We start from the raw sequence: 27,415 nt of genomic DNA, 5'->3' as shown, positions 1-27,415 counted from the left end.
GTGCTCCATCTTCTCTCGGCAGGTTATCAAGGAGATGTTAACATGTTAGCATCACCCTGCGATCTCACGATTACCGGTCGGTTTAACAATCTGGCTTCCTATTCCGACCGGCACTTCCTCTTCCATTCTTTTTCATTGTCCCAGGAGAGAAGTAGGGGCCACCAGACACCGGCCTTGTCGGCCCCATCACGGCTCCCTAATCCCCCTCATTAAGCTTGGCCGCAAGGCTCTCTAGACAGTTCTTCTATTCCCTCATGCTTTGCACCCTACTTGCGGCATTCATTTTTGGCAGTGTGTGAAAATATCTTTAACTTCCCATGTACAGCGTGCGTCAGGATGCTGCCTGTTTCTCTTTGTCAGCAGTAGAAGTATAGAGAAATAAAAAAAAATACTAGGTCACAGTCATTCTCCAGGTTTTGCCAGTATTCAGGCAACATTATCCGTCTTTTTTTATGTTATTAATTTTTTTTTGTTTTAATGCTGTACAACCAAACTCCCTCTGAAGTTTAAGTGTGGAAAAACAAATTAAAGCCATAAAAATCCTCTCAACGTCTCATGTAAAGGTTGTGGCAGAGCGGCAAATGCTGAGAGGATCTATATTAACCCCCCTTTGAAGTTGAGCTCTCTGGATTTCCCTAATAAAAACCTGTTATTGTGAGTCATCGTAGAAACAAGTGAAACGAATTGGGAGCTGCGCTTGTCGGTGGTCGACCCGACTCATAATACGTCAGCTATGCGATTGCATGACACCCTCTGACAAATGAAGCTAAAAGTCTGGTGACAGCAGCAGAACAAGATGAGCTCAAAGGGAGAAAAAAAAATCTAAAAGTTTAGCAGCTTTAGCTCCTTATCCAAAAATATGTTCAGAGTGATAGGATGTTCTATTTATAAATGGCTTGCAGAAGGGATTTTTTTTTCTTTTTAATCCATGGCAGGGAGGGGAATGGGCGTAAAATGTTGTACCACAAGAGGAGTTTAATGTGTCTGACAAGGTATTAAACTGAAGAACCACAGGCACTGAAGGTGATAACAGCTGACAATTATTCACCATTTTCTTTTATGTGCTGCATGTGGCATGGAGAGCACATTGTATGAAAAATATGTACTTTTTTAATGAAATTCAAATGTTTTGTTGTTTTGGGAAACCTAATTAATTTTTTGAAAATGCATAGACTGCTCCCCAATAATAGAATAACCTAAAAATATATGGTTTCAGGTCACTGACAAAATTTAAATGGATAAACTAAGAACATTCTAGGCTTGTACTTAAGAATCTAATATTTTAATGATCATTTGTACAGCTTTTTAAAGAAACGCCTTACTGTATGTATTTTAAATTTTACATATTGGCCAGATTTTATAAAATAGCCAATGCTGGCTCCATCCTCCACTATTAAAACACAGCCAAACAGTAATTATAATGTATGAAATACAAACTCAATATGGAGAGTGCTCAAAGAGGCAATGACATTATCACGGCATTGGGTCTGTAGTTTATACACAAAATTCATGTAATTTTAACCTTCTTCCTACCAGGAAAGGTACAAATTATACATACAGGCTGAAATATATTTCATAATGTACATAGACACTAATATTGGGACAATAAGCACTTTTGTAGCATCCACAGTCCTTTGGGACAATCCTGGTATGCTGTTTGACATCTATTCTTGGAATTTGTAACATTTAAATGGACTTATACTGCTCATACTGAGCATGCAGGAAGCGTGCCATGTTCCTCCTCATGAGTAATGTTTAAACTAGAAGTGCATTCATGTAGGGCAAGCCTGTGCCCCAAGTACAAGCTTGCAACAATAAACCAAGTAAGTTAATTCAATATAAAAGTTCCCTTTATACTGGCCTTATGTTAGAAATAGGGCAGTGTCCAACCACTCTGTCCTCCTGGCAGAGACAGATAATGCTCCCTCTCAGGAGAGAGCTGTGTTAAGGAGGAATAATTCACAGTGCACCTTATAATCCGGTGTGCCTTATCGTCCGAAAAATGCGGTATTTGGACCCGTCAAAATTGATAAAACAATTACTTATGTACTATATATTAACTTTTCAGTAAAATTTGTGCTTTTATTCTGCACCACTAGATGTTCTGGATCATTTTTGAAATATTAATTGTTTTGATGAAAACGTTGTAGGTATAACATTTAAGGCCGTAAATAAATTACATTCATGCTAGTCATAATATGACTTTTTCCCCAGAACTTTTTTTGGGGGGAAGCAGTATGCTTTGGGAGTCATTAATTAAAAAGTAATGAACGTTGTGATAAATGTAAGAGTGTGGACTTAGCGAGACAACAGCTGATTTGTGCAAAATCCTCTCTCTGCTCATGCCACTTTCTCATCCATATCATTTCTGCACAGCTTACAGCTGTTGTTTCTGTCTTGCTCTTCTCACAGCACACCATGGTTCATCTTATGGAACATCGCTATGTCTGTCAGTGTCACTTTTTCCTTAGTGAATAATCAAAACTGCAGAGAGAACCAAGACCATGTCAAGAAACTGATCCTGGCTGTCACTGGAGATATGTTTTTGTAACCCAGCAACTGCAGTCCCCTTGAGAGGAATGTCCTGAAAATAAGACTCATAGCTTTTCCATCAGATATAGAGCTGCCAATGAAATTTCATTTTAGGCTCCTCAGAAGAGGAGGACACTTTTAGGTTCACTGAGAAAGCTGAACGGTAAAAACAAAGCATCCCATATGAATGGGTGTGGTAAATTTAAGCAGTTCATGATTTCTTCATTGGAAGAAGCCTTATTTTCATTTATTAAGTTAGACTGTCAAATAAGGTCTTGTCTGTTTAAGGTTTTGAGGGTCTAACTTAACAGCCTGAGCATCCAAGATAAAACACAAGAGATTGAAAGTCACAAACAATATTGAAATCCTCACACATCAGAATTTTAAGTATGGACTTCAATGAAAGGCTGAAGTGACTGTAGTCACTTTACTCTGAAGTCTTATATATGTACAGTTAAGCCATAAATTATTCATTACCGTACCAAATTAAGCTTTGCAAATAAAATTTGATCTTGATGGAAAATGAAATATACATCTCCCACAAGATTAAAAAACAATGTCAAAGAAGTACAAATTGTAAAAAAAAAAAAATAAATAAAAAATACCATGTTTTTAAATAGATTTGAGTTAAATAAATGCTTATTTAAAATCTCAAAAATCAGTGGGGAAATCTTTGTTGGCAATACAACAGTTAACCCTTCTTATTGAACTGCTTTTTCCACATTTCATGTTATTGGTATTTTGAAAACTCAGGTTGTAGCTAATCTTTAGCTTCCTCAGCTGAATGTTGCTCAGCTTCAAGTGAGACTCCAAAAAGCTAACATTTGATCCAGAAACAATAATCATTTGATCAAATTAAAAGATCAGTTTTAACCTACATTTGTCATTTCACCATGTTTCATTTTGGGGGCGACTGTGGCTTGGTGATTTGAGTAGTTGTCTGGCAATCGGAAGGTTGTGGGTTTGATTCCAGCTTCCCCTTGCTACATCTTGATGTGCCCCTGGGCAAGGCACTTAACCCCAAGTTGCCTACAGAGCTGCCTCTCGATGTATGAATGTGTGCGTGCTACTGAGAGCAATTGGGTGAATGTGGCTATACAGCGGTTTGGGTGGTCAGCATGACTGGAAAAGCACTATTTAAATTCAGTCCATTTACCATTTCAGTCATTAGCCCTCAAGCTGCATTGACTTCCATTAATTTAGTAGTATCTAGTTCCCCCCCCCCCATGACCATTTTTTGGGAAGAAGGAAGTCAAGTGACATTGAATCCATCTATGTTCTCTATTTGACAAATTTGATTTGATCCAAATAGTTGGCAATTATATCAGAAGTTATTGTAGATGACAAAATATCATAGTTAAATCTATCAAATGATGAAACCAGTAACGTGCCTGAGTAACATGTCTCATAATAAACCCAGTCTAGAAGTCAGTTCTTTCGATGATACCCACTTCTCCACCAAGGTTCTTGAAATTTGTTGTTTTGCCAAATAAAATGGACAAACCACACCTTGATGAAGACAAATTACATTTGTAGCCCTGGTTATTTCTTATTATTCTAACTAATTTATCTTTAGACACCGAGTGGAGAAATACCCAATATTTCATGTATAGTTTTGTCTGCTTGAGTTGTAATTGACCCCAGAAAATAATTCAATGTCATGCCCCAGTGCTTACGTGCAACATTTCACACCCACGTTTCCCTCAGAGTTAGATGGCTTTCAGTGTAACAATTAAGCCTTTAAATTCAGCCGTTCCTGACAACAGAGTAGAAAAAACAAAACACACATTTTTCTACACAGTGAGTCTCTCTCTCTCTATCTATCCATTTTCCGTTCATGCTTGTCCCATGTGGGGTCGCAGTCTGGACAGGTTGCAAGTCTGTCACAGGGTCTATCTATATAGATATACATATACATATACACACACACACACACACACACACACATATATATATATATATATATATATAGTATCAGTTGCAGTTTTCTTTATTTTATTTTATTTCACTTAAGTTGTAAACCCTGTATAAACTCAGTTCATACTGAAAGAGATACATTTGGTTTTTGCCAAGTAATGTTCTGTCAGATTTTAGACAATCCTATTCAGTGTTTACCGACATACAGTAAAACAGTAAATTAAATATTCACAAGAATTAGATTACTGTGTGTGTGTGTGTGTGTGGGGGGGGGGGGTACACACCATCTCTTATATTCTTGTTCAAATACTCTTTTAAGTACTCTTCATCAATAATTCAGTACAGTGTGTGTGTGGTTGAAGAATTTAGTAATTTAGAACAGTTAAGAGCAAAAATAGTGTAATTAATTGTTTTACTTGTGTTGATTCACCCTGGTTATTAAGTTGTCTGCATGAGAAAAGGGGGGAGTTTGAACCCTGAAGCAACTTAGTCTTTCATCCTATCTAAAATGTATTTTTTTTTCTCTTTCCTACCATTTCCATGGATCCTTATTTGCCGTTACTGTAAGATCACTTTATTTTTCCCAGTAAATTTAACTAGATCTAAGAAAACCCATATACAGAATTATTTTATCCACTTTGACTTCTGCTCTCTTTTGAGATCCTAATGTATCTCTGACCTTTGGAAGTTCAATGCGATTAACAAAATGTTCTATATTGTTTTTGCTGGTAACCTACCCTTTAGACCAGAAGTGTGTTCTTAAGTATGCATGTGCCGTGCGTGGGTGTGTGAGTTGCTACAGGTGCTGCTGGGTGCTGCAGGCAGTCAACTTTAAAGGCCTGTCAATCAGACACACAAAATGCACAGCCCTCTGCTTGTTCAAGGGCAGGATTTTACAACTGTGGGACATTGACAGGGGGAGGAAAAGTGGATTTTTATCCTTTCCCCTGATTCCTTCTTAGTAAATATTATAACAGTGCTACAAGCCTCGAGGTACTCCGATATGTGTTCCCACATACATAATCACTGGAAAGGGACACTTATTCCAGACTTTGCTTGTGTGTCTGGCTGACACAAAAGCAAAGGTTGCATTTATTTAGCAAACTGCTGCTCTCAAGGCATTGAAATCTATTAGCAGAACCTCAAAACAACGCAAACTCCCAAAGGTATCCTTTGTGAGGGTTTTAATGCTTTATAAATAGGTCTTTATCACACTTGTAACGTTAATTTAGTCCCACAGTTTACCCTTTTTATCTCTGAGAAGCGCATTGCAGATATCGCTGGACTGATTAATCTTTTTTCTTGTCAAATATAAATGACCAAATTCTGATGCATTTATCACAAAGTATCCGTTTGAAAGGACACCATGAGCTGCCTGACTGAGTTTGCTTTTATTTTTGTCCTGGATTTAAGATCAAGGATTAAAGTTTAAGAAGGAGCAGCCGAAATGGTCATTGAATATTAGACATTAAAACTCTGTGAAATCTGTGTAAACCAAAGCTGGAGTCAGTGCTTCATGAGCCATGCCATACTGATGCAATAATTCATGCGAAAAACCCTGACCAAGCATTGACTGTGTACACAGCATAGCACATTAACTTAGGTCTGAGTCTGTCAACATATTCTCAAGTAATTTTTATATATCTTATAGAATAGTTGATTGTTTCAAAAGATATTATTTTAGTTTTTTTCTTAGCTGTAAGCCATAATCATCTCAAACAACAATATAAGCAAACATTATATATATATATATATATATATATATATATATATATATATATTTTTTTTTTTATTATTATTATTATTTTTTTTCGTTTTTTTATTGAATCTGTTCATATTCTAATTTAATAAGATGCACCTCAGCACTGACAAGAGATATTTAGTGACTCTGGACATTACACTGACTTAGTTTAGGCGCTGCCTCGTCACCTCATAACCTCACCAATACAAGCATAAAAAAATCTGAGGAGTGATGTATAATTTTGACCCTGAGTGGATCAGAGATCAATAAAAAAACTAATTCAAAAGGTGTGCACCCGGTTGTATGTTTTAAAGATCACTGAATACGTGTTTTACCTTTATGAACAAGGGCAGTTCAAATGCAGGAACACATCAGACAGGTCAGGCATAAAGATGTGAAGGTTTACAGCAGGATTAGGTTATAAAACACTATCCCATGCTTTGTACATCTTACAGAACTCTGTTCAATCTGTTACCTGAAATGAAAAGAGTATGGCAAAACTTTAAACAGTCCAAGACATGGCTGCCCTCTTAAACTGACAGTCCTGGTAAGAAGAACATTTATCAGAGAAGCAGCTGTGAGGCCCATGGTGACTCTGGAGGAGCTGATGTGAGGAGGACAGAATGAGAATCTGCTCACAGGGCAACCATTGGTCATCCACTCCACATATTTGTTCTATATGGAAGACCGGCAATGGGAAAATCATTGTTAAGGAAGCCATGAGAAGTCCCCTTTGCAGTTTGCTAGAAGCCATGTAGGAGGAACATGGCGATATGGTCATGAGACAAAAACTAATATTTTTTGGACGCATTCAAAAACTGAGGCATAAAACTAACACTGCACATCACACCCAACACAAATCTCACTCCACAGTGAAACATGTTAGTGGCAGCATAGTGCTTTGGGGATATTTTTTCCTTGAAGTTGAAAGGGAATATGGTTGGAGCAAGAGAAAAACTGTTAGACTATGCAAAAGACAAACTTGGAATTTATGTTTAACGTCCAGCAGGAAAGCAGCTTTAAACATGCAGTCAGAGTTGAGGTGGGCAGGTTTTGATCAAAGTATTTGGAAAAATGAGCAGGCAAAACTGTTTTCCACTACATATGCAGAGGTATACCCCCAAAACAGTTGCATCTGTATTTGTAGTACAGAGGTAGTACAAACGGTTGTTTAGTATAAATGCATGTCACAATTTTCTGATATATATTTGTAAAAAGATTAAGACGTGTCTCTTTTTCCACTTTGCAAATATGCACTACGTTGTAGTGGTCTAGCAAATAAAATCCCACAAAATCTATTGCATGTATTATTAGTTTTACTGCTTTGAATACTTTTGCAGGTCCCTGGCATTCATACCCAGCGTATGTTGCATCATAAAACTATGAGTGGTCGTTACCTGATAACGTCTTCAAACATTCTCTGGATGCATCTCTGAGCAAACAAATCTTGTCAGAACAAATGCTGTTCTAACATAGAAAAAAGGGTAGATTTTGTTCATTTAATTAGATTGTGTTTGGCTGGACTCTTTGGTTAAGGATCCTCAATCAACTACATCACTATTTTACAAATCCAACACATCCAAATCCTTAGAGTATATTTGAGGCAATACATTTCGAAGGTCATCAGAGGGAGAAAAAAGCTTAGACTCATGACGAAGTTCTGAGAAATTGCTGTACAGACATCAGCTGCTGGCACAAAGACCATCGCTGCCTCGGGAAGGCTTTTCACCTTGAAAATTCTCAGCCTTCGTTTTCAATTTTACACTACATTTCATTTCACATTTAGACATTTATATTGTATATTACCCTTAGCCTCGCACTGTTTGAGTGCTACCTGAATAACATTAGCCCCGAGGTAGAGAGATTCTCTGTACTCATGACAACCAGCCAAGATCCCCATGGGACATGTTTTAAACTTAGCTTGGCTCCGTTCAGGCCCACATGTCCACCAACCTCACAGGGGAGAATGGACTCCAGATGGCCCGTACGTCTGTGCCATCCAAGCTGAAGTTAACACTCGTACTCGTCCAAGCTGAGACGTCAGTAGTGACATAGTTTGTTCTGCCATTCAGGCAAAAGAAAAGCTTTTTTTTTTTTTTTTTTTTTTTTTAAATGGATCTGCAGAGGAGGAATAAAAACAACTACAAGACAAACAAAGAAGTGATGTTGAGCTTGACTCATGGTGTTTGTGAGGTCAATAGATACAGTGCTATCAAAAATCTTTATACTCAACATTTTTCACATTTCGACAAACTAAACCCCAAATGTCAATGTACATTACTGATATTTTATGTGGTGGACCAACACAAAGCAGTGTGAAATTGTGATGTTTAAGGAAATTAAGTGATACTTTTTAAAAAAAAAAAGTTATTGCATTTGTAATTTGTGTCCCTTGTGTCAATACTTTAAGAAAGTATATTTAGTTGAAAAGACAACTGAAAGTATTATGGGCTGTGTATCCTCCACAATTAAACATCTAGAGTGTGACATTTTTGCGCATTCCTCTGTCAAAATAGCTCAAGCTCTGACACACTGATAGAGAGCCTAAAGATTCTTAAATGGATTTTGGTCTGGACTTTGACTGGGTCATTTAAAAAAAAAAAAGCACCTTTCTTGTATTCTTCTACTTAAGAACCTACGTGGAAATCTATTATTTCTTTCTGATCTTTTAATGGCATAGAGTAAAAAACAAACTCTACTTAAACTGTTTCTTGCCGTTTAGCATCGCAAATTTAGATAAAAGCTTTTCAAAAAAGGCAAATAATTTTGAACTTTTATCTTTTAAAAAAGTTTTTTTTACATAGATATTATAATCTAATTGACTTTGTAAAGTTCCATGAGATGACTTGATGTGAATTGGCGCTATATAAATAAAATTGTATTAATCCTATGATCTTTAAAAAGAAGGGTCACGAGTGAAAGTGTGCCCCTCTTTTGGCCCCCAAGTCCCAAAGTCTGCAAAGACTTTTTTTGCCTGTTAATTGGCCCCAACTGAAATGGGTATAAAACAGGAGGTGGAAGGCCAAGAGAGTGTTTTTAAATATTTACTAAGAATGTATATTTATATGTTTAATATTGTTAGACTATTGATTTGAATTTCAAAAGCTTTAAGCTGTGGTGAAATATGATGGTGAAGATTCACAGTCATCCATGATCAATCCAAAAAAAGCTTAAAAAAAATAAAACATCTCGACTTTCCACTATTGTCCTGATGTCAGCTGCTTGGGCTCATATTGACTGGACAATACCTAATAGACGGAGTTATTTATTAAATATTAAATAACTTAAAACAGTGCGTAATGGCACAACAATGTGCAATTCCATGAATGTATTACACAAAACATTCCTTGTGAGGCTAAGACGTGTGCAAATAGTCATTAGCCAAAATTTAAATTACTAATAACACTGGAATACATAATTTGCATACATGGTACTTGAATTACAACAAAAGGTTGCATCTAAGCAATCCTTTGATATTGCATGCAATGATATTATGATCACAATTGTAATTTCACATATTCTATACAGCTCCAGTTACAGATAAATACTTTTTACTATAACCTGAGCTAGAAACATATCCAAACCTATTAGGAATCAGTTGAACACAAATGTTATGGAAACAAAATGTACAAATTTTTGTCATTTTATAGAATTTGGTTTTTACTTTAAAAAGTGATGAAAATATAAAAGATTTGTGATTTAGCAATATCATTACACAAAAAAGCATCTGAATACAATCCTTTACTTGTCCCTTAGCTACCTTGTAACCCCTCCCTGAGCATGTTATCTCCAGCTCTTTCTGTGTGATAACAAGTTCCTTGGCTTTGATGCTCTTTAAATGGCATTGGCTGGATGAGTGGTCACAGATATGGAGGGGAAACCACACGGACTGCGTAATGACAGCGTCTGTGGACTCGATAAAGCCTTTTCTCTCGGGCACTACAGCCACCCTTGTGGAAAACTTAATTACAATTCTCAACAGGAGGCACGGTTGGAGAATATTTTTTTTTGTGGCTGGGAGGAAACCTGAAAACCCATGTTTTTGGCTGTTCCAAACTATAACACTTACTTTCCAATGTGTGTAACGTCCGAATGGGTCTGCAAAAGATGAGTTTGTGTATCTTTGTGTCCGTCTTGTCCAAGCTGACAATCTGGCAGACGGCGACATGAGGTGAGAGGAGGCAGGTGAAGCAGTGCCTCACCACTCATCATGACAAGTAAAATACTAACACAAATACAATCAGTTTGCCCTCTTACTGCTTTATAATTATATTTATTTACTTCCAGTGTGATTTCAACATTTTCATGAAATTATTCATTGCCTGATCAAATACATGGGAAAACGGCCATGTGAGACAGTGAGGAGCTGAGCCTCCCCTCCAGTGATGGCGCTGTGCTGCACACACTGACTACAACTGGCAGTTATTGCTAGTCCATTGCTGTCTCTCCTTATATTGTCACGAACCAGAGAAGGATGGACCCAGTATTCAGGCCGAACAAGCAGGGTGAATGAAAAAGCAAGTTTAATGGAGGCGATCCTAAACAATACAGGGGCAGGCAAAACTCAGTGGTCAGAATTACAGTCCAAAAACCGGTACACAGAGAGGCAGTCCAATAACAGGCAGAAAAATCAGAAACAGAGCAGGAAAATCAGGATCAGATATCAGGCTGGCTCAGATGTCAAAAAAGGCAGTTGGGTTAAACTACAGACAATAGGGATGCTGGACAAAGCTCACCAAAGGCTAGTTAGACAATGATCTGACAGAGTGCAGGAGACAGAGGCAGATATAAGTAGGGGAGTGAACAGGTGAACAGAGTGAAACTAATTACCAGAATGGGTGAAGCTGATCAGGGGGGACAAAATGGCTGGAAGTAAACTGAAGCTGATTGGATGGTGACTGGTGAAGGGGAGTGACAGGAAGACAAAAGAATGCTGGCAGGTGAACTGAATAAAGGCTGGTGACAGAACTGATCAGAGCAGGCCAGAAGAAACTGTTAATATAAAACAAAGTACAAAATCAAACCACATAAAAACCCAAACTATTCAATTAACCAAAATTAATACATAACCTAAACCTAAGACAGAATTGATTACATGAAGAGAATTACTAAACCAAAACAGAAGTTAAACTAGACTAATCCAGAACCAAAATCAACATAAAGACCAAACCTGAGACTAAATAGAACATAAGCAAATAATAAAAACCAGAGCTAATACTAAGACAGGAGAGTGAACTAATTAAAAAGACCAACATAAACCATAACAAAACCCCAAATCATGACATATATTGCCAATATGTGTGTTAGATTACACATGTATAACACATGCTGACGTTCCACAGTCCGCTTGAAATATATCATGAATGTGTGTGACATATTCAGTCTTTGTAATTGTTCATGACGGCACGATTCAAATTTGCTGAGTGAGGCAGAAAGTACTGTTCTGCATTGATGGGGGGGGGGGGGGTAGCCTCAGCCCAGTAGGAACAAAGGGTAACAGGTGCATGTCACTGAGTGCTCTCTTCTTCTATGCACAGACTGGCTGTGCTCCTTCTCTGCTGCCCATGACTTGTATTTTCATATTTCATTTCCATAGATTTTCTCTGCATTGAAAACACTGAAAACATCTAGTCAGGATAGGACCAGTCCAGGACTCAGCTTCTTAGTGATTATCTTCACTGAAGCTTTTAAAATCAAATCAAACAAGGATGATTTTTACAACCTAGAGAAAGAGAAATTAATGGAGAGGCATATAAACTTTATTTATACACAAACAAAGTTTATTACTAACATCACACCTGATGAAGACCCTGAAGAGGCTGATCCTCAACCATCTTCATCCCCTGATGAGGTCTTGAGTGGATCCACTGCAGTTTGCCCATCAGCCTGGCATCAGACAGTGTACTTTAATTGTATTGAAATAGTTGACTTTTATAAGAAATTTGGTGTTTACCTGAACAGTAAACTGGACTGGAGTCACAACCCTGATGCTCTTTACAGGAAGGGTCAGAGCAAACTCTACCTGCTGAGGAGGCTGGAGTGTTTTGAAGTGCAAGAGATGCTCCTGCAGACATTTTCTTGGAGCAACCGCTTTTCTGTAGCTGAGAGGATGTGCTGAGTAAGCCCATTAGGAAGGCCAGCTCTGCCCTGGGATTCCCCCTGGACCCAGTGCAGGTGGTGGGTGACAAAAGGACTGTAAGAAAAATCCCATCACTGATGGACAATGTCTAACCTTGTCTGCAAACTGAATTCTCGCAGTATTTGTGCATTCACAAACTGGCGAGAATCCATCTAGCACCGCTCCCACTTCAATAGTTTCAGTATTGTGGTTTTAGGTGGGACATACCACTGCAACGAAAGCCAGAGCTGCTCAGCCCACAGCTGAACTAACATAAACAAGGCAGAGCAGGACGACACATCCATGGTTGCTGCTAGCACATCTGTTTTGTCAGAATCCACATTTCATCTTTGAAACAAGAACAGCAAGAAGTGCCTTGACCAGTGTAACTTGTTGTGGTTTGTAATGACATCTCCTGCTTACGTTTTAATTGGATACCGTGATTGGCTAAAACTAACCTTTAGTAAATGAGCACTAGGTGTTGCTACACCCAATCAGCTCAGAAAATTCTCCTGAATGTTCCTCTTTGACCCAAACTGATTTGATAGAAGCAGTACCAGATTGATAATGTGCAGAACATAGAGTGCAGCACATAACCTGGCTAGCCAGGTTAAACAAGGTTTCCCACCCATGCATGGAGCTGTTGTACAGCTAGAGAGCTCTTTCAGTGACTGACTGCTGCATCCCAGATGCTCAGAGAAATGCTTCTGCAGGTCGATCCTTCCAGCTACTGCTAGACTTTGTAATCTCCGCTGCTCACAACAAACTCAAGAAGTATTGACAAACGTGCAAATGATTTGACCTGATCATGAATCATTTACACTGTCTCTTAGATGCTAAGGTAAACTTCCACACGCATTAGATACACAATGATGTTGATTTACTATCATGCATATTGCATATTATCTCATATCAGTGTTTTTCCACTGTTTAAGTTTAATATTTCATCTGCTTTGCATGCCATGTCATCAATAATTGCAATCCTTCCTTTGGAATTTATATTTATTGCAATACTGACTCTGGTAATTATTTTTACCTTTTTTATTTTGGCATTTCTGATAAAGCTCATTCTCTGTTGCTTTAGAACTAACTTTAGATCAGATTATCTTGTTTTCTCCATTACTAGAAATTGTGTTTAACTCTGTTTTTTTGGCACTGTCATGTCCAAATTTCCCCATTGTAGGAAAATAATGGTATTACTTATCTTAAGATCACATAATTTTCTATGTTAATAAAAAGGAGGTAATGAAACGCCTCATTATGTAGCAAATTCAGACTTCAAAATGTAACAAACATCATAAAACAGCATTTTGCAATAATCGCTGCAAAATGTGCAGTATTTTGCACGTTCTGATGAGTAACATATGTTCTGCATATTCATGAAGGAAACACTAAATTCTGCTATTGTTGCTGAAGCAATCCTGTTGGCACCTGGTTTGTAGAATCCATAATATGACAGTTATTGAACATATTTTGAATATACATTTACATAAATAACCTCCATGACAAAAGTTGGTTTAATTAATTAAAAGTCAATGAAAGGATGGGTTAATACCAGTTTCATCACATTTTAAACATAAGATAAATTAAAACTATTATTGTTATTTTTTTTTTATGTTGGCGAGACGCTACCGCTACCGCCGCCGTCCCGCCAAGCCGCGGCCGCTGCCTCACCAAGCCGCAGCCGCTGCCGCTTCGCCGCCGCGGTAGCGTCTCGCCAACATAAAAAAAATTAAATAAAATAATAATAATAATAATAATAATAAAACGCGATATGCTTGCATGTTTCTTTGACGTTAACACGCGGTTCTTTGTTGTTGCTTTAGCGCGTGCATATAGTGAATGGCAGGGCAAAAACACATGGAGTTCTCTCCGTAAAGCAAGACCGACTCTCTGAGCCTGTGAGTGCGGACCGAGGGCTCTTGCAATTGCAAGTGCGGTATTTCCCCCACAGACCACCAGGGCGGCCGAGAAAACCTTTGTTCGACCTGAAATGACTCATTTAATCATCCAAAACGGAATGGAACACATTAATTAACTGAAAAATGTTGCATAGTATGCCTTTAAACATAAGATAAATTAGAATAGCTTTTAGTAAAAATATATTTAATTCTGGAAGACTACTTTTATAAAAGTACCTGCTATACATTTTCATGAGTGAAGATTAAAATCAATGGTATTAAAGTCAGCTCACATGTTTCACATAAAATAATACATTTCCTAGAATGCATATTTTCATACGTGTTTCCTATCATAACTGACACTTTTTTGTTTGGTCTGCCTTGTCTTTGTCATGATGAGAAATGGGAATAATATGAATTTCCTGGTTGTGAGAGTGGCTCAACGAACCACATATAGAGTTTGACCTTAAGCAGAACATTTGATTAAAATCTATTGTTAGTGCACTGGGACTCAGTGATGGAGCAGAAACACCATACATAGAGGCGATAGTCTCCAATACATCTGCCCGACGTTCCGGTCCCAACCCGAGCTTTTTGCTGTATGTAATCCCCTCTTTCCCTGCCTTTCTTCCTGTCTTTCCTTTAGAACTTTTTTCTGGCACATGGAAATTCACTTTTCCATACCTCGCCAACTCCTCTGGCTGAATTTTCAAGGGATCCAAAATAAGTTGCATTCATTCTTTTATACGTGGAAATTAGATTTTACTGTGAAAGATGTGGAACTTATGTTCCAAATGACCTTCAAACATCGACAATATTTAAGGATAGAAAATTATGTTCAATCAATTCTGAGAGCTCCAGGAAAAGTAATGTGTTTACGCTTAAGGTTGCTGTCAGAGATAACCTAACATAATTTGTTTTATTGACATCTTGTGTTTATTGATCAGAGTTTTTGCAATAACAGCTCCTTACATTGCAACATTCTGCCAGAATGGTAACGACCTTACATATGGTGAACACTCATCTCAGAAAATCACCCATATGTCTAAATGTAACAGAGGACCAAATGAAGGTTTAATTAAACCAGCCTGATGAAAAAAATGTAAATAAGTGAACTAAATTATTTTAGCTTTCAGTAGTTAGAAAACAAGTTATATTTCTTTCAAACAGTCAGACTTTGTCAACAGCATGTGCTGTAACTATCATATGGGTGCATCTTAATGTATTAGAACATCATCAAAAGGTTTATTTATTTCCATAGTTCAACACAAAAAGTGAACCCATATTGAATGAGCCATTGGACACAAACTGATGCATTTGAAGCGTTTATTTCTGTTATGTCTGATGATTATGGCTTAAGTTACAGCTAGTCAAAACAACATAATTCAGTTTCTAAGAATAACAGAATGTAGTATGCACCCGATACAAATTTTAATATATGTTAATGTTATGGATTAACCTAACAATTATAGGGAAGACCAGCAGACCAGAGTTATGGACTACCTGCACAAGAAAGGATAAGTCATAAAAGGTAATTGCTAAAGAAGCTGGCTGTTCGCTAAGGGCTGTTTTCAAGGATAATAATGGAAGATCGATTGGAAGGAAAAGGTGTGGTACAAAATAGAAGCACAACAAGGATAACTGGAGCCTTGAGTGAATTGTGCAGCAAAGCCCATTGAACAGTTTAGGACAAATAAACACGTTGTGTACTGCAGGTGAAGTTAGAGATTGAAGAGTCAACACACCGAGATGTGTTACAATGGTTAGAACTGCTGTGTTACATGAAGATTGTCTTACTTGGGCTAAGGAAAAATAAGTAGTCTGGAGGAAGCGTGGAGATACACAGTATCCAAGTTGCTTGGGGTAAATGTAAAGTTACCCTGTGTAGTGATGCTCATCAGTGATCTTGAGACCAAATCCTTAGTTTTGCCTTGGTCTGTGATATGGTGATTTTCTTTGATTTATCAAGACCAGTCAAGATGCAACCAATAAAGTTATTTCCTTTCAAATGTTCAACCCTGCCATCTGTGCCTCTGCATGCCGAGGATAAGATAAGAAGGATCAGAAAACAAGACGGAGAAACATTTTCTAATGCATATAAATGTATGTTTTTCTGTCTGTACAACACACAGACAGACAAAGAGTTAGGTCTTGCACCTCCATTGGTCTCCTCCATTCACTCTGTCTGTAGCTAATGCTAAGTTAGACGCAGCAGTGCAAAAAGACATTCTAAACTGCTATTTTTAGGTTAGCTTACCAATGAGATCCCACATTCAGATAATTTTTAAATGTTTTCAGGAACAATTAATTTATGATGATTACAGCAAAGTTCTTGCAAATGGTCTAATTGGTTTTGTCTTGATTTGATCTGTAGATACGTGGTCATGGCTGCAACACTAAAGTTTCCATAATCAGCAATCCTTTAAAGCCATGTCATGTGCTGGTTTTAGTTATCTGGGTTTTTTCAAATACAAAGTATGAACAGGCTCTTTGTGTTTGTGTGTGTTCCAGCTGAAGTGGCAGTCAACGAAAAATTTACTAAAAGGATCAGATTAAAGTGTTGATTTTGTTTTTATTTTTGTATTAATATATATTTTAGATTTACATTAGGAAGTCTTATGCTACTTTCACACATAAGTCCAGGTAATTTACTAGAACTATATTCTCAGGTCGAACAAGAATAAGCGCCTTTCTCATATGCAAATTTGTCCAAGTAAATTACCAGGTCAACTCTTTTCACACTTACCCTGTCTACTGTGGAATGAATGTACCTAATATCTCCCGCAGGTGGCAGTAATAAAAGGGATGTAGCTTTAACTGATCAACCCAACCTTTAAAGAAGAATTTCAGCCAGGAATTACGTCAGTCAAACAGCTGATTAGCCACAACAAAATATTGGGTTTGGGACCTGTGCTTAGTAGCTTCATGAAAACTACAGAAGAAATACAATTTCAGTAAATTTCTCAGTCAGAGAAGATGCTTGCAGACATCAGGGGAAAAGCTAAGGAAGACTACGAACGTCTGACGTTATAATGCAAATGCGTGCCTTACCACGTAATGAAACAACTTTATTCACACTAGAATGGTCCAAGTAAATTATCAGGTTTGACACTAGGTCTTTACCCGGAAAATGTTTGGGTTGGTTTAACCCGGTAATTAAATTCTGGCTTTTTTTCCCCCCAAATAAACCTGACCCAGAAAATCACTGGGTAAGGTTGTAAGTGTGAAAGGGACTTAAGATCATTTGATGCTTCCTTCTGGTGACAAATTTTGTGGTGATTTCAGAGACAATGTCTGGATTATATTCAAGAAATGATGAGAGACACGAGATCAGACAAAGTACACAAGGTGACGGCGGCCACTCACACCTCAGCAGAGCCACAGATTGATTGCATTGATGCAGTAAATCAGGCAAAAGGGGCCACAACCAAGTATTCAGGGACTACACTGGCTGACGTTTCAAAATGTTATTATTTTATTATTATTTGATATTTATTTATTTGACTTGAAAGAATAAAATAACTTATTAATGATATTCCAATTTATTGAGCTACGTTTAATCTTTTTTTTTTTTTTTACTTGCTGTTCTGGGACACAACTGTTTCAGCAGACAAAACATGAAGTCAATGTGTCAGTGAAAACGAGATAGTTTGTTTAATTTTTTGGAGCAGTTTGCCTCCTTTACAGCTCTAAATTGGTTCAAACATCCTGCACATGTCACCAGAAAACACTTTGTTGTGCATCTCCAGAATATGACCCTAATATTCTTCTGGAGGTCTTTGAACCCTTCAGGTTTACAAGCTGCAAATGATAGACTGGACAACAGGTTTACATTTGTAAATTATACTCTGTAAGACCAAAATAATTGTGCCAGACAAGAGCAAACAGATTTTAAATGCATTGTGAATGTGATTAATAGTCTTGTTGTGTTGTAATAAAACTGTGCTCTCCTGGCATCTTTTAAAGTCTCAATTCCCACATTCATTTTGCAAGCCTGAATGTGCATTGCAGCAGGTTAATGCACAAAGCAGCAGCTTTAAATGGAATCTCAATGAAGGCGGGGAAGGATAATGTGTTGTTTGCATTCTGTGACTGTTAATCCCTAGAGGATAATGACAACTTCATAAAAGAGGGGGATTTAAAATAATCAGCATTAAACTCATCACCTTCCCCGATCATTACAGTCTGTATATTTAAATCAGAATAACATTTATATGTATTTTTAGTAAAGTGTATGTTTTGCCGACGGTTAAAAAGGAGACAAAAAAGATTGTTGTCAGCTGTATACTTCAATGTGTTATGGACAAATGAAAATTGGAACTTTATATGTTGTTTTGTAAAGATGTACTATATTATAACTGATCCAATTACTAAACAGCTTACAGATGTACATTTTTAAGCCTGTTGCACACAAAAAGATTAAGATAGCAGATTCAGATCCTTAAATATCTAACAATTTTTTTATTACTTCTGAAACCTGCAGTTGAAGTATTAATTTACTCTAACTAATCTTGATGAGATGGTAATATTTAATCCTCTATGGTTATATCCAAATGAATAAAAAATAGTAGTAGATAGCAGATTTCTTTCCAATCACGCAATTGTTGAAATTATTGCTCTGCAGAATAATCAGGCTGACCTGCTAAATTCCCTACATTTTTACTGGATTAATAACACATTTGAGTAAATATATTAATACGCATCTATTTTTTGTTTTATCAAATGACACATTAGTATCTTTTAGCTTGTTTATTTTTTATTTGTTTTTAAAACTTTTTTATGTCTACTGATCAATACTTATGTCCTGCTTTTGTTATAAGACATATATACATCCATATGCATATATGTCTTGGATATGCTTAAACCCCGGTCTTCAGCAAGAGCTCTGAGGTCAGCCGATCAGGGAATGCTGTTAATCCCCACATACAAGGTTTAAGACTCACGGGGATCGGGCATTTCAGGCTGTAGCACCCCGATTGTTTAATTCTCTTCCAATGTTTTTATGCCACGTCGACTCCATTGCTAATTTCAAAAGGCAGCTAAAATATAATTGTACAGGATTTAAGCTAATTGTGATGTTTATTTTGCTTTGTTTTTTCTTGTATTCTTTGTGAAACACAAAGTGATTTTATCTGTGAAAGGTGTTGTATATTTAAATTTTACTTGTGTTTTAATTTAATAGCTGGCTTTTTTATTTATTTCATTCAATTAAATGTGTCATGCATTTATTTTGGTTTCATTTTTACCATCTGAAGCATTGATTGACTATTTTCCTTAAATATTTTTTACTTGATGTTTTTCGTTAAACTTGACTTTATATATATTTCATATATGTATATATATATATATATATATATATATATATATATATATATATTTGTTTTTTCTGTATGCAATATATTGTGTGCTTATGGTTTATGTCTGTGTTTGATTTTGTATCCAAACAACATCTATCTTTGAAAAATAATACTTTCAATGTTTCTAATGAATGTTAATTTATTTAACTGTTTTTACCTTAGAAATTGGTTTGGTTACTTAAATAATGTCTTTATAATTCATGTATCATTTTTCAACGTTTTTCATTGTATTTTGTGGATTTTTTTTATTTTTCATTTATTTTTATACCTTGGTTATGTTGGTAACTTGGTTGTGAATCTTTTTGCTTACCTTTCATTCATTTATTCTTTTATCTAATTATTAATATATGATTAGATTGTGTTTGTTGACATGTCTATAGTTAGATTATTATTTATTTATGTATTTATTTATTCACTGTATATTATGTATACCAAATATTTGTATGATTGATATATTTAACAATGGTAACTTGGTTGTTTTGGTCCCTTACATGCTTTTTTTTTGGTTCGGGTTAGTAGCAATATATGGTGTGTAAAGTCCAGCAAGGAGATAATTGAACCTAAAACAACGACTTTCTCTAGAAATCCAAGAACTGTGGAGCCGGTTTTCACTAGTCACTCAAAAGGCTGACATCTGCCTGTGGATCATAAGAGCAAAGATGAACTGGAAAGAGACACAATGGGTGGAATTACCTAACAGTCTGTATGTCTGTGAAAGCGATTTTTTTTGGCTGTCAGGATCAATAAAAATGGTTTGATCATGTTGTTCTCTGAACCCAGACATCATGAGACATGAATGGAAATCCACATGCTTACAAACAAGAGAACAAAACCGAAGGACGGTATTTTTCCTCTGCTTGCTTCTGCAAATAAACATATTGTATGTGCATGATCTTTGTGAATAATATGTAATTTATGGTTCCGCTCTCATGAAGCAGAACTCATACTTCCTCGCTGACAATCACGCGTCTGCACCCACACTCCCACTCCCACACAAATTTTCAATGCAAACACGTAATGCAGTGCCCCTGCTGCGTGTTTAGAAAGGAAAACAGCTTGTAGGGATGACTGGCCACACAAACTCTGAGAAGAAAGAGACAAATACCGGTCGTCAAGTCATTGCAGAGATTATAATGTCACTTGGGAGCCAAAGCCCAACATAAACACCCTGCTGTGCTAAATTTCAATAATTTTCCTTAAAGCAATCTTAGCCCCCTCCCTCTCTCCCTTCATTCTGCTTTTGTTTGAGAAGCACATAATTCACTGCAAATCATAGCACTGCTCTCTTGAATTTTTAAAAGGTTTTGGAACTTAGAAGAGATTTGCCCGTGGCGGAGACATATAATAACGCCTGTTTTGTTTAGGGTGTGGAGATGGTTCAGTTTTCAAACTGTGTCAAAAAGAAGATTACTCGCAGTCACAAAGGTCAAATGTGTAAAACATCAAGTGATTTGTTAATGCATAAAGGCTGCTTTAGTATTCACCTGCTAAGGAATGGCACTTGACCTTTTCAGTTTCTACACCTTTCCCACAGACATGTTCATGCAAAAGAGATGTGTGGGATGTGGACTTTGAACGACAATCTCTTTTATCTTCTCCCTGTAGGCTGATCGTGCCTCCCGCTCTCTGAGTGTGAATGTGTGGCCTGGAGGTTTTTCTGAGAGACCATATGGCACAATACACCACAATATAGGTAAGGCTGTCTTTTTTTCACAGCGTGAAAGCCTCAACTCTTTCTTATCAAAGCAGTTTCCTAGAAACATGAGGTCTTGGTGGAAGTCTGATACATGTGAGGCTTTCTGACCTGATTGGTGGATCTATTCTTCCTTTCTCTAATCAAAGAGAAGAAATTAACGAAATAAAATAAAAATAAAAACGTCGTACTGTCAGTATTTATTAGACAGAGAAGAAGCCAAAATTGAAAAAAAAAAACTGAGCAGAAAGTACACCTCAGGATTCAAAAGTAAATAGAACTACCTTTAGCAGCCATACCCCTCTGTGATTGTTTTCTGTCTTAATTTATGTTTTGCTTCATTGTGAAGGAATTGTTGTCCGCTTTACTTCACAATCTCACTCAAGCTCATTGGGTTTCCAGATATTAATTCCTGCCCAGCTCTCTTAAAGTCCCACCTAAGTGTTTCAGTTTGGTTGGGTTCCTAACTTTGAAGACGCCCTCTTTTCTTTTTCAGCCACTCTTTTGTAGATTGGCTTGGGATCAGTGACCTGTTGATAACCCAGTTTGAGGAGAGCTTCAGCTGTCAGACAGATGGTCTCACACTGGAGTCTGGGATACCTCGATGCCAGAAAAATTTATGGTTGGCTCAGTAGACTTAAAAAAACAGTTCCATTTTAACCCCACAGAGGTCCCAGTGTAAGCTGCATGTTGTTGCTCATTAATCACTAATTAAACACCCATGTTCTGCATATATGAACTTTAAAAAAAAATCAAGGAAGCATCACAAGTAGTGAAACTCGGTAGGATCCATATCGTATGTTACTACGAAATTAATGTGAGATATGACCCATTCTAAAGGGTAAAAGTGGTGTGTGAAGCCCCATGGGTTTTGTTCAGTTTTTTTAGCATAATGTCTAATGAAAAAAAAAAATACCCTTAGATGAATTACAGTGATACCACTGAATAGTGGAGTGATTGTTTTGATGCAGCAATCTGCCCATGCCCAGTGGATGTTGCTGTAAATTTCCTGACCAGCTGGTCCCACAAATCATTTCTCTTCACTACACTACACTACACCTTTGACTGGGCATGACTTGACTGGTCTCATCTGTCCAAAGGGCATTGTTCAAGTCATATTATGGTTCCTTTAGATGGAACTGTGTAAAGTTAAGTCTAAACCATGCTTTTACTTTTTTAATTTAATATCATAACCCCTAACATCAGTTACCACCTACATGCCTCAGCAAATGGTTGCTGAGGCATGTACAGTCTGAAATTAAGCTCTTGCATTTTCTCTTAGAATTACCCGGTCTTACTGGGTATTTGTATGGACACCCACAACCTAGGAAGACTGGAAAACATTTTGGGAATAGTCTTTCTCTGTGTAAAATGGTGGGCTTTAAATAATCTGAACATGACCTTATTATCTTTCCCAGACTGATGATGGCAACCCTTGCTTTTCTCTAAAGTAATTGGTGATGTTTTTCCTCTAAGTGTGGTTCAGAGCAGCTAACTCAGAAAATTCCTTATTTTGAAGGTGGTCCCCCTTGCATCCTATGGGATATGAGTAAGCTTAGTATTTGACACGTCTTATTTGCTTTGTCTTGTAAACTCGATATTAAATTTAAATAATGATGATAAGTGTTCATTCATCACCATGTCCTGATACTTATACCTTTTTTTAAACCATGATTGAATAAAAAGCCATTCATAGGAATTAATGTTTCTCATTTTTGCATTACATCTATGTTGTGAATTCAAGCAGCCAACCAAGCTATCTGCACCTCCTACACATGTAAACGCTTGCATATTATATGCACAAGACAAATATGTGCATTTGGGGCCAGTACGATTTCTGTTCATCCTAGAGCTGCTCAAACTCAAATATCACCATTGATCTTTGCTTATGTCAGTTTACATCCTTGCTGCTTAGCTTTTTTCCACTGCATTTAAATTTTGGGGGCAAGCATGGCATTGTTAAATTTGTCTCTCATTACTTTTGTGATATTATTTGGTTAACCCATGCCAAGGTAAACAATAAGACTTAACAAACTTTGGATCCCTGAAGCAAGAATTAGATCTTTGACTAAAAGCTCTAAACCTGAATAATCCATAAAAATTATTACTGCGACAACAAAGTGTGAAAATTTAAATTAGCTATTAGAATATATATGTACTATATGGCCCCACGACAGACTGGCGACCTGTCCAAGGTGTACCCCGCCTCTCGCCCAGTGAACGCTGGAGATAGGCACCAGCACCCCTGCCACCCCATGAGGGATTAAGCGGTTCAGAAAATGGATGGATGGATGGATGGATGGATGGATGGATGGATGGATGGATGGATGGATGGATGGATGGATGGATGGATGGATGGATGGATGGATGTACTATATGCACATAGATGCATTAAGCAACAGTCACGATGAGCAACAGGAAGAAATAGCCTAAGTATTACAGTTCAATTCTACTGATTAATCTCAGTGGGGATAATCTCCATCAACCTTACCGCTGTGGATGAAATGTGTAATTTTGTTTGGTTTTGCTGGAGGAAAAAAGAATATGCATACTAGTAAAATCCCACCACAGAGCTCAGATAAAATATTGCTTTTACTCAGCAGCCAGAAAGGAAAAAACACCTTGCCTGCTTTTATTCCCAAAACCAAAAGAACCACATCTTTATCTTTTTATGTTGCATAGAGCATTTTAATTTGTAAAAATAAATTTCATGTGTCCAGATACAACTAACCAACTGATTTTTTTTTTTTCAATTTCAGTTTTTACAAATGTTTTAAGTGTCAAAGGGGAAGTATTTGTATAATTGCAGATGAAATGTCAAACAAAAACCAAGTGGAGAAGCTTAAGGTTAATATAGAAAACACAAACTGCAGCCAAATGGGTGTATTAAAATAAGGACTGAGCTTCATGTAAAAAATATTAAAATAACCTGTAGTATCAAACTTAGATTTTAAACAATGTTGTTTTGGAGTCTAAATAAATAAAATCTTCAAAGATAATACTAGTCAAAAGTTTATATCCACTCATCACATACATACAGCCCATTTATGTTTCGTATAATGAACTTTGAGTTGTACCTCTCTCACAAACCGTCTGCAGTTATCAACACGAGACAAATCTAGAGACAGCACTAATTGAATATTTGACCACTCCTCTTGGTCCAATCATTAGATATTACCTAAACTGGTAAGTCACTTGTCACAAATCACATTCTTTTGTCAGGTCTCTCTTAAACAAGAGATAGTGACCTCAATAGGGACCGTTGTACCTGGAGAGTTAAATGATATAACACAAGTGCAAAAAAGTATTCAATATTCAATAGGTTTGAAACTGGGACAGTTCAGTGTCAACCTTGTGTTTTCACGGGTTTGGTATAATGTTCCTATTTAATCATTCAATTGGGTCCAGACGAGATATGAAGGAGTACTCCTCCTTCATAATTGTATCTACTTAGCGCAAGGCATCAGCTCCATTGGCATTACAGCAGGTCAAAAGCTTGTTGCTGCCACCACCATGCTTTGGACCTGGATTCTATAAAGGCTTGGCTCGTCTATGGGGCCAAAACTCAGCTGCAAATGTTCAGTTGAGCTTGCAGGTGTTTAATCTGAAGCAGAGAGTTCTATGCCTAGGACCTTCTTGGTCCATGACTATACAACTGTATTCATTGGGAACAGTGACACTGTTGTTTCCACAGTTACCATTTCATTGAAGTTTGAGTCTTGGTTGTTCCAGAACATCCTAAGCAGTTTAATTCCAATTCGAATGATTTCTGACAATTCTGCCAAGAAGACTTTGTTCACAACTGCAATCAAGCCAAGAAGCATGAGGCTGAGATGCATATTGCAAAGGGACATTTAAGCAAATTACCGGGGATATATAATATACGTGAGCCTGCATGCATGATTATGCCCCTGCGTTGATTAGCGAAAAAAATCACAATAAATAAAAAACAATGCAGTTGCACATAGTATATTGTATCCTTGAAAAGGAACAGTAATAAAAAAAAGTCCTAAAACAACTATGAAAATGACCCCATTATTAGTATATCTCCAGCAGCCAGCCCTTTTTTAAAAATTTTATCAAGCAAAAATAACGTCCCTGCCGATATTCAGATAAGGTGGAAATTGTGCAGTAAAAACTGATTGGGGAGAAGTGTTTATTGGTTTGAACAATTTCATGGGAAACCTCTAAACTAACCAGCGGCTTCATCAGATTAGGAAGTACGTGGACAGGGTGTCATATTGCTTTAGAAATGAAGATTCATTTGTTAATGATGATGTCTCTGTTGCAAGCAAGTGTCAGTTCTGAGCCGCGGTGAAAGCTGCCCTACTTTCTTCATGCACATTTTGCATCATGATGGATTTAATGCGATCAAGAGTGCACACATGCTTTTGATGCTTTGTGCCTGTTCTCTCTGGAGGAGAGAGGAGAGAACTCATTAGACTTATAGAGGACATGCAAAATAAACCTTTTTTTTTTCTTGTCAATGCTAAAATCTTTCATGAGTTTAGTAAATCCTGTACCATAACAAAACAATGCTTAAATTCTGGCTGCTGGGGGTTTATGTTGATCCAAGTGAGAGCGGAGAGTACTAAAAGAGAGGGTCGCTGTTTTTGGTTTTTAATGACAGGGAAATATGGAGAATATGTTAGAAGAAAAGCACATTTAGTGCTACTTTAGCCTGTAAATATAAGTGTTTGGTTAAAAGACTTGCCACCATTATGTGGATATTTTATATGGATGCTCTGCTCTGAAGTGTATTGACCTAAAATTTAATTTCTCTCATCAGATTTCCATAAACAGGATCTTTTTCTCTCTTTGAAGCTTTTTATTAATTTCCTTCCTGACTAAAGGAGGATACAGAAGCTTGGAAATGAACCATGAAGATATTTTTTTGATAGCACCCTGATTGAAAGCCAGATAAATCATTTTTGACTCATAGCAAGGCAATCCGACAAGCTTCCACTCAATAAAGGAATAACTCCCCTCTTCACAACATCTTGGGAAATCCATTATGAATTGTTTCAATTAGTTCCCCCTTTCAATGTGTGATTCCATGAGCCTGATGTCTTAATAGAAGCACTTAGCATGCTTTGCAGATGGTTTCACGTTACTGGAGCCATGTTTCAGTCAGGCAACCTTTACCTTAAAATTTGTGCCTTGTTTTTCTTTCTTTTTTTTGTCTGCTTGTTTACATGGGGTCTCACAAAAAAACTGCAGAGAGGAGCATATAAACGACCTGAAATAACTTTTCTTTGTGAGTGCTAAACGTTTTAGCATCTCCAGCTTGCTTCCTTAACTTGGGGGTAAAAATGTAACCCATTCTGTTATTAAAGGGGCGAGGCCATCTTGTGACAGTGCTTCAGTTCACAAAAAGATGCTGGATCAGGTGTGAGGGTGAATAATCATGTAAATCACAGTAATGATAGCATCAGTCATTAGTATTTTTGGGTGCTATCTAATTTTTAAGTTCAGGGGGCAAAACAGAGTAATGTGTGAATGTAAAGGGAGATCATACGGAGGATCATTGTGAATGAATGAATGAAATCATGTATGATATAGTGCAAGTCTCGGGAAATTGAGTTGTCAGTCATCCACGGGGGATTGAACCCACAACTTCTCCTCTGCTCCATTTGGAGTGAGGGATTCCTATTATGTGATCCAGTTTGGTTTGCACACCCATGAAAGTGGTCAGTGACCAGTCTGAGCAGCATTTAGGGGATTTGGACATTAGGGTTTCTAGTTTGTACAGGTGCTGGTCATATAAGTAGAATATCATGAAAAAGTAGATTTTTTTTCAGTAATTCCACTCAAAAGGTTAAATTTGTATGTTATATTCATGCATTACACACATTTACATATTTCCATTGTTTCTTTATTTAAATTTTGATAATTATAACTGACAACTAATGAAAACCCCAAACTCAGTGTCTCAGAAATATAGAATATTACTTAAAAACAATACAAAAAAGGATTTCTATAAATGTTGGCCAACTGAAAAGTATGAACATGAAAAGTATGAGCATGGGCAGCACTGAGTTGGGGCTCCTTTTCCCTGAATTACTGCGGCAATGGAGCGTAGCATGGCGTCCATCAGTCTGTGGCTCTGCTCAGGAGTTATGGGAGCCCAGGTTGCTCTGACAGTGGCCTTCAGCT

General features: G+C 37.1%; 1 protein-coding gene across 2 annotated transcripts in view; it reads left to right on the top strand.

Moving 5' to 3' along the window:
- The window catches only part of LOC105925643 (leucine-rich repeat and fibronectin type-III domain-containing protein 2), a 190,251-nt gene that overhangs the window by 113,439 nt on the left and 49,397 nt on the right, over positions 1–27,415 (top strand). For both annotated transcript variants that reach the window (XM_021315937.2, XM_012861603.3), the window contains one exon: positions 21,172–21,259. The gene's annotated coding sequence lies outside the window, so the exon portion shown is untranslated. The remainder of the gene's footprint in view (positions 1–21,171; positions 21,260–27,415) is intronic.

The sequence above is a fragment of the Fundulus heteroclitus genome, unplaced genomic scaffold (assembly GCF_011125445.2).
Source record: "Fundulus heteroclitus isolate FHET01 unplaced genomic scaffold, MU-UCD_Fhet_4.1 scaffold_55, whole genome shotgun sequence".
NCBI lineage: Eukaryota > Metazoa > Chordata > Actinopteri > Cyprinodontiformes > Fundulidae > Fundulus > Fundulus heteroclitus.
This window is presented reverse-complemented; position numbering and strand designations above follow the sequence as displayed.